The 9,172-nt window shown below is 45.7% G+C and overlaps 1 protein-coding gene across 6 annotated transcripts in view; it reads right to left on the bottom strand.

Annotated features, from left to right (window-relative positions):
• Positions 1–6,161, bottom strand: part of LOC114882287 (SH3 and multiple ankyrin repeat domains protein 3) — a 96,094-nt gene extending 89,933 nt beyond the window's left edge. For all 6 annotated transcript variants that reach the window (XM_029199201.2, XM_029199190.2, XM_029199199.2 and 3 more), the window contains exon 1: positions 5,869–6,161. The gene's annotated coding sequence lies outside the window, so the exon portion shown is untranslated. The remainder of the gene's footprint in view (positions 1–5,868) is intronic.
• Between the last annotated feature and the right edge of the window lie 3,011 nt (positions 6,162–9,172).

Raw genomic sequence — 9,172 nt, forward strand, 5'->3', positions numbered from 1 at the left:
TATTCCTAATATTTTCCCCCGGAGAGTTCGAGCTAACGCTTTCAACAACGACCGACGAATTTCTACCCTCCCTGGCGAATACCGTTTAGCCGAGGAACGATGATGCTTTTGCCTCGGCGAGGGGGTGGCGATACCGATCGTAGGGGATGCTATAAAAAGTCGAACGCAAAGTCTCGTTCGGACCGGTCGTGTGCATCGCACGCATCATCGAGCAACCGTGAAGAGGGACTCGTGGTATATAGGGTGGAAGGAAAAACGTGGCGTGAACCTTTGCCGGGGGGTGTCGAATAGCTCGATGGTTAAAAAAATTACGAAAAACTGTTGAAATAACTGGAAATATGAAGCAGCAAGATCAAAAGGAAACGAATCTCTACGCGAAAGAGAAAAATTCATCCCTCGTGTGTCTCGGAAGAAGTTTCGATTGGCTGTAACGGAACTTATGTGAAATTTCAAGTCAAATACGAGGAAAGAAATTCAGAAAGTTACGATATGTCGGTACCACCCTCGACAAACTTGTTTCTCCCTCGGGAAGATCGAAGAGGAAAGAGAAACGAGCAGAGGATTGTTTTCGAAATGTCCAGAGAGGGAAGAAAGAAAAGCTGGTGAAATTCTTTGGTATTGATCCCCCCTTTCTCTCTCGCTGCTCGTGTTCTCGTGGGACAGGGGTGGTCGACGAGCGTACGTAAAGGGAAGAGGAGAGAAAGAAAAGAAAAGGGATGAGAGGAAGGTTGTTTACGCCGGTTCTCGACGCGACCGAAACGCCGCGCCCGGGCGTCATAAATTATCCTCGAAAATCGTGCAACGACCCCGCAGAGACGCGGTGCCGCAGCCGAAACGCGCTTCGGAACCGAGCAGGAGAGGAAATTGCAATTTGGCCAACTGCGTCGAATGCGTTTTTCGAAGGTAGACGGAAGGGAGATAACGATCGTATAGATTTGCGAAGTCGAAAACATCCTCGGTGATGGACGAAAATTTTCTTTGATTCGCCCAACTTGTCGTTAGATTGGTTTACGGTGCAGTTTAACGGTTCGCCGCGTAACCGATATCTCGACCAGGAGAAGTTAACGAACTTTCGTCGGATGAAAGATAGTTAGAGTCGGTGGTGGCGCGGGGTCAGATAAAGCCCCAATACCCGCGCCTCGATCAATTGGCTTTCGGTATCACTCGGACAAACACGGTCGGCTTAAATCGATCTCGAAGCCCCTCTCGTACGAAAGTCGATAGCTCGAGTGTGGTGAACCCCGGCATGTGGAAGCCTATTGCATTCAATAGAATAGAATAGAATAGAATAGAATAGAAGACGATCCACGGATGTTATCTATCTCTGGTTGCTCGAGCGAAAGCATCTTGTCGCCTTCCATTCGGCGCATAATTGCGATTGTTGCTTGTCGCCGTTGTATTTATCCTCCGCTACACGCATCGCCGGGTGTCTGCCCCGCGTCTCCTCCTGCTCCTCTTCTTCTTCTTCTTCTTCTTCAGCTCCGTGTCCGTCGTCGTATGTCGTATAATATTCCGACTCGTAAACGAACAGACCAAGTTTATTGCCAGTGTCGCGCCTTCATCCTCTTCGAGAGACTTTCCTTTCGATCCTCGAAGACGCGTACCGATCTCGATTTCATATCGTGAGTCAAGGTTACTATCTTAACGATCACTTTTATATTTCAAGGATATTTTTTACACCGGGCTTACTTCTAGCCCGTGGCTCGTTTTCTCGCGAGGGTTGATTCTTCTTTCCACGGAACGACTCCACTTTTCTTGCAACTAGCGTGAACCAACTGCTTTCAAGGTTATCGCTTTAATTTCTTCCTCTTACTCGAAAGTGCGCTTGCGAACACAAAACTACCCTTAAACCCTAGACTCACCCTGATTATGATTTAATTCCATCTTTATTTGGCAGGAAGGAAGCCTCCTCTGTATCAATTAAGGATCGCGGCATCGACTGTATTATGGGGATCTCGTTTTCCAGTCTTGCTGAATTAACTCTCGAGAAAGTGGGCGCACAAAGGAGGCCAGGTGATGGCTGCGGAGGGATTCCGGATGCAAGAGGGTGATGCAAAGTTGAGAGAAACGCGAGAGGCAAGTTTCGTTGAACGAGCAAGGAAGCGAAAGATGGTTGGTACGCAGAGGGTGGAGAATCCTGGGTGAAACAACGTCGTTGGCGTAGCCGGCACTGGCGGCGCCTATATTGATTTTGGACCGAGGAAGGGGTGGTTCGAGGGGAAGGGCCACGTCGATGCTGGCTACGACGTTGCGACGCGTCGAGCCGAGCCGAACCGAGCCGAGACGAGCGGATAACGCGACGTCTGAATTATGCATCCGTCAATTTCGAGCCTACTATCGTCCAACGATCGCTGGATTATGACCCCTTTCCTTTTATATCCCAATTCGTAAACTGAGGAACCCCGTTCTCGCGAAAGAAAGTACAATCGATCCATCGTCCGTGCGTGATTTACGCAAACTCCTCGTCCCGCGTTGTAAATAAATAAACAACGTTAATGGATTTTTTCCCGTTTATAACCCAGTAAATCCTTGAAACACGTTTATTATTCCGTTGCATTTACGATCAATCGAACGAGCCTGTTTCGCATCCGTTAATAAGAGAGAAAGAGAGCTGGCTTTATCGCAAGAACGTAGTCGATTAATTTTAAAGACGACAGGGGTCCGTCGAGCGAGCCTCGGTGCCCATTCACAACCAGCCTTTGTCGCGTGTCGCGTTATTGTTTACGAGCAATTTCGCAGGACAACGGGCGAAAGATGTATGCAAACGTGCCGGGAGAAACCCTTTTCGAGGGATCTATAGGGCTACGAGAAGGTGGGAGGGCTGAGAGAGGCGTCAAACGACTCTATTTTTGTCCCCCAAAACGCACCCCGACATAACAATATCGTCCGCGCTACGCACAGGTGGTGATTATTTTCTACGTTTCAAGTTCGTCATTTTTCTCGTCACGAAATTCGAAGAAAATTGCGACTGAAACTGCTCGATAATCGACACCGGAAGACACGCAAACGCGCTTATTTTTAACTGTCCTTCGCGATGATAAGCGTTCGCGTAACTCGTTACTTTTTCCTCCAAGTAATACTGTTTAATTCTTCAACTTGAAATATTCCGAGACCTTTTATTCAGGAACACGGCGAATTCATCGCGATCTAATTAACGAATCGGAGCGACAAATGTGACCAAGTGAGCTTCCGTGTTATCGATGGGTATAATTGTCGGAGATAACGCGACTCGTTCGGAGCATCCTTGAGCCTGTCGCGCAATTAATCATGCGAGCGTACACGCGGCTGAGTATGTTCGTTCCGTACAAATAGCGGCATCGTGTCGTCACATTTATCTCGACCTGCATCTCGATTATGACATAGAACGCATACCTTATGATAACGATAATCGTAGTTCACACTCGAACCTGCGACAATTTGCGAGACGAGTTATGCTTTCCAAACACAGTCGTGCATCATATCAATCCGCTGATGTAATTTTACAATTACGAAGCTAAAAATTTGACTCATTTTTTTCCCCCGTTTTCGTAACTCGTAGATAACGATGAAGCAAAGCGGTCGGAATAAAACCGCGAAAGTATACCTACGAGGCAAAAATTTCATTTCCAAGAGCAACTGACTGAAAGAGGGAATCTCGTGCCGCAACGAATTTCATCAAGTGGAAACGCATGCGACAACGACACTCTACATTTATCTAAACTGTCCGTTCCATCGTTCCATTTTCGCGAATCACGTAATAACCGTGGCTCCTCGAGCATGGAAAAAAGAACGGTAATTCCGAGGTTCGCGTGAACGTTGGTCGCATGACGAAGGACGATCGATCGCGTATCTCGAGCGGTGATAATTAGCCGGGCATAGCGCGAAATCGCGTGAATCGCGCGAGGCAAACACGAGTCGCGAGTCATCCCGGTCAATTTTCTCCGATGCTGTCAGCTGTGCATCGCGACTAGAAGAAAAGAGAGTGGTGGATTGCATCACGGATTATCATGGCGCGTTACACGAGCCTCCGCGAATGCGTGCACCGTCTGAAAGGCTGATTCTCGTTACGCTCGAATCGCGTGATACGGCAACGGAAGCGGATTGAATCGGTCGCGTTGCTCTTCGCTCGAATCGTCGTTTATTGGCGGCGATAAACGGGCGAGATCTCGGGCGCGATTCTTGTCGCGTCATCGCGAGCGAAAGAAAGATTCTCCTTCGCGTCCAGAAGGTGAAGAAACGCGAGAGGTCCAGAGGGTCAACGACGCGCGCACCGGTACCGATCGCAAATTTAGATCGACGAAACTCGGCAACTGTTTTGTTTGAAAGTTGGCGCAAAAAGCAAGTTCCCTCGAGGAGATTCGCAATCTGCGCGGCGACTGTTTAGTCAGGTTCGAGGGACTAGCTAAGCGAGTTGGCCGTCGTCGGCTCGGTGAACGCGCGCGACCTCCATCGTGGAAACATAAACAGTCAGGCGGTCGCGAGACCTTTCTTATCTGACTAGCCAGGGCAAAAACACGCGTACCATTGCTTTGCACCTGTATATTTCACCGAGATACTAACGAGATCGCGCCACGGAAACCCTCTCGATGCCCGCGTACGACTCCCCTTTCCCTTTCCCTTTTAACTCCTTTGCCAAGTGAAATACGACTGTGCGCTCGTGCCGGAATTCAGCCGTGGATCTCGCTGAAATTCTAAATAGACACGACACGACTCGGTGCATGACTCGAATTCACCAAGTATCTACTACCGCGATGGGATTCACTCGTCCCTTTTTCCCTTAGACTGTTCTGTAATTACCAACCGAAGGGGTCGCCTAAGTTGTGTGCATTGTGCATACGATATTCATCGAACGGGTCAAACTTGTCGCCCAACTGCGATCGCACGGGGAATATTTGTATTTGGTACACCGATCCCACGACTTGCCACTAATTATTTAATTTTTCTAAATTTTTGATGAGAAAATCAGAAGTGACGATAGGAGAAAATCCAATCGGAGCTGAAACGGATAAAACGATGGAAAAACGGCATACCCTGCCCCCCACCCTCCATTTGGTACGCACCTCGATTAGTCTTCGACGCGTTACGTAAGCAAGGTAAACACTTACGTGTGCGAAAACCTGTTGTCGAACGCGTCCAGGGAAAACGTTACACGTGCCAAGTTGCTTTAAGAAAAGTGTGCCTCGATCGTAGACACTTGCGCACATTTGTCAGGGCAAGACAAAAACCATTTGTTTACCAACGACATACCCTTGGCCGAAAACGAGTATTATTAGAAACGCAATTGTAGCGAACACTCGAATCTAAACTTAAATATTCTGGTCGAAACGAAACATTTTATTCGGTTCTTAAAGAGAATTAGGATGTATGCGTTTTATATTACTGTCAATGATCGATGCGTCGATCGAATCGACTCTCGAAAATATCGTTCGATAATCGGCCGCCATGTTGGCCGAACGCCGGCTTTCAACTATTTCATCTTGATTTTCGCTTTTTTGGCTTACAACTACTTATCGTTACCTAATCGTTCTACTGTTTCACGATACAAATAAAATATTATAGAATTAACTTTCACCGTGACAATTATAGCAGTAGACATAACCAAAGTTTTAATCGCGAACATTCGTAGCACTCGTGATCGATTGAGTGTCAAGCAAACTCGAAAATCTACGACGAATATTCCATGTCGATAAAAAGAGTCTGTCGGAAAGCAGTCGATTCGGAGTCATAAAATAGATTTCGCCAGCAAAACGCTCCGAAACGCACGAAATTCTACGTTATCGACCAGCTTTGGCGTTAAATTGAAATACGAGAGAAACGACGCGACGCGAACGCTATCGAATGTGTTCTTCGTACCTGTCAAGATACGAGGTTATTAAAAAATGTACTCACCACCGGCGCGTAGGGTGACGTTTCCAGCAAAATTCGTCCTGGGGGCCGAGACACGAGAGCACTCTGCACAGCTTCCCTGTCGTTTCCAGTTCTCCTCACAATCGAGATCAAGTTCCGATAACACTGTACTCGCCCGATGGACACGGTCACACTTGCACTCCCGTATAAACACTTTTTAACACGACGATAAGCGAACACCCTCGTTTTCGCGCCGAAGCGCGCGTTTGACGTGTAACCACGAACACGAGACGAAAACAAATACGTCCGTCTGGTACGAACTCGCGCTCCCGACTGCGCCGAGTCTCCGACCGGCCGACCGAAGCGCCGCCGACGGCGCCCGATTCAACCACGAACATGCACGAAATTTTCCTTCGCTCTTGTCGCGCTTTCTATACGCGTTGCTGCAATGTAGACTTTTCCTAATTAAGGGTGGGTGTAGGGGTAGTTTTTCTCACCACTTTGATTTAGGAAAAACCCAGAGAGAACTCGGCAAGTGCCTAGTTTAGAAATCTCTTATTATCGTGTTACGTTCCGAACAGAAATTTTTACAAATTTTCCTTCGTTTTTTTTTTTTTAAATCGACCGGATGTGATTCGACAATGCATATAGCACTCTGGGAACTCCCTAATCGAACGCAGAAACGGTCTTTGATATTTTTAAAATAGTCTATCTTTTGCAGACATAACTCGGATTGTTGAAGTAACAAATTCCTGCCTTGAAATCAACATGGTCCCATGCTCCGAAAAATACAGATCACTTTCACTTCTAATCGTAAGTATCACCGGATGTAAACCCAAAACATCATTCGTGTGGTCCGATAATAAGCATTCTGGAACGTCCTTATCGACCTCGCAAAGATGATCAAAATTCTTCATACATATAGAATAATAATTAAAAGTTCTCTATTAATTCATTAAATTCCGTAATATTGTATTTCTGCCACGCCAGTAAGTCCAAGATGCGAATTCAAAATTTTATTTATCGTTTGTTTAAATTTAATAATTTGTGTTAATTTTGAAAAATATATTTTCCTTCTCATTCTGTTGCGATTGAAACGAATTTTGTTAAAAATTTATTGTATTGTAACGAATATCGGAATTTTAATTATAATAAATAAACTGATAAACCAACCGAGGGGCGGGACACTTCTACCCCTACAATTTTTTTTTTTTTTTTTTTTTTAATTAAGAGAAGCCTAAATTACACAAAACCTTATTCGTTCGCGGTCAATTTTGACCGGTTGCGATTCGTCTGCAAACCATGTTCCAATCCGTGAGGAAAAACATCCAGATACCTGGACCCTCTTGGGATGGTGATGCCATCCAGTTCCGTTAACCGCATTAAAACTGCACCACTCGTAAAGAACCTTTTTGCTTCGCGATCGTCTGGTTAGACTGAATAATCGCTCGATAATTATTAAACAATTAACTGTTTCGCTAATAAGGGTGACTATAATCGTTCAAGTCGGTTCGTGCAAATTACACGAATATATTTTCGTGTACACGAGGGTGTAAAGCAAACTCTAGAGACGTCTCTGTCAATGATAATACTAGGCATTTCGCGAACACCGAGGAGGATCGCGTCAGAGTCGCGCGTCAAGGGGACAAATCGTCGATAAAATTAGATGGCAATAATCGTGACGGTGTCGATCATTCGAACGACGAAATGTCAACGACCCGATGCGACACAACGGGTCGGTTCAATCTCATTCGGGCGCGACTCGGCGTCACCTTAACTGTACAGCGTGCGCGAACGACGAAGAAGAAGAAGAAGTCGACGAGTACGACGACGAAGATACGTAGGTGAACAAGAAACGAACAAGAACGCTCGTATGATCCGCGTTCTCGACGTTCTGCACCGGTACCATTACCATTACCATTGCCATTACCATTACCATTCCAGGTCTTCTTCCCGTTCTTTCACCGGTCAGCCAGTAAACAGTATTTCCAGCTCGACCGAGTAAATCAACAATCGTTCGTCTCTTCCGATTACCGCTCCGACTTTTTCTCCCCTTCCGTGACTTACTTACTTTTTTTCACCACCTTCGCGCCGTGATCTGTTTGCTTTCGTTCCCTCGATGCATACGGTACAACTGAATCGTTCTCTTTCTCCCGCAAGAACAGCTTCTTTGTATCGTAACTTGCTTTCTCCTTACCGGGAATTCACCAACAGAATAATGGGAGTAACTGTACAGAGTTCGGATAAACAAAAGATGAAATTAAATGGAACCGTAGGTTTTTAATTAAGGGAGTTGCCTACGCGATCGAGTTAAACGTCGAGGGGTCGCGAGATCGGTAGGGGTTTCATTTGATCAAAATAAAAAGCATGTACTGTGAATATACGTAATAGTATGTTCGTAACTAATTGTAAGACTGAACAAAGACACGCGCTTTGAATCACCTCGTACAGGGCAAATCGAACAAAGTATGTTTACGTTCTAACTTTCTCGGCATACATTTGTCGTGATCATTGTAAAGGGAATTCATAGAACATAAAATCGTTCGAACGCGATCTATTTACATTGTTGTTTTCTCCTCGCGATCAATACGAGATGTGTTCGTCCGTAAAAAAAGGCACGCGAACAGAGTTATTGAATTTCACACGAAGCGTACATTCGCGTGCATAGATGGCTTCCCTCTGTTAAGGGAAAATGTATAGATGAAAGACCTCAATTACTCGCCTAATTCATTCGTGCTCCAATTTATGCCTGCTTCGATAGCCTGGTCACAGCCCCTACTCTTGCGTCTAACACTCGTTGCTCTAAGTTTCCGTTTAATTGAGGAATAGCATAGTTGCAAGCAGCTGTACACGCGTTTCACCATAGTGGCCAACAGGTTGCCCAAAGGAGAGTCCTGAAACAAGGATCAAGTTTCCTGTAGCTTTACCGCCTGTCAGGATATCGCGTTTCCCCGTCAGCAGGCTGATTCGTACCGGAAACGGAAGCGAGCTACCTTTCCATCCACTAATGTCCGAAGCAAACATTCAACGCCCGGAAAATGTACATTTGCGAAAGCGAATAAAAAAAATTAAATTTTCACGAGGAAACCTTATCGCGACGTGTATTCTCGTGTTGTTTATCCGTTAACGGAAACAGAAAAGTGCCGAATAAGGATTATTAATCGTTTGTTTGCAAGGTAAACGATACACGCGATATGTAACACGCACGGCCAATAAACAACTATGAATCAGAAACGAGCTTAACTCACGAAATGGCAGGTTTATTTCAAATTCTCAACAGCATTGTTTTTAATCAAAGTTTCAATCTGAAAGAAGGTCAGGTATAAAAGACAAAACGAACAGGATG

Source organism: Osmia bicornis, chromosome 1 (assembly GCF_907164935.1).
Source record: "Osmia bicornis bicornis chromosome 1, iOsmBic2.1, whole genome shotgun sequence".
NCBI lineage: Eukaryota > Metazoa > Arthropoda > Insecta > Hymenoptera > Megachilidae > Osmia > Osmia bicornis.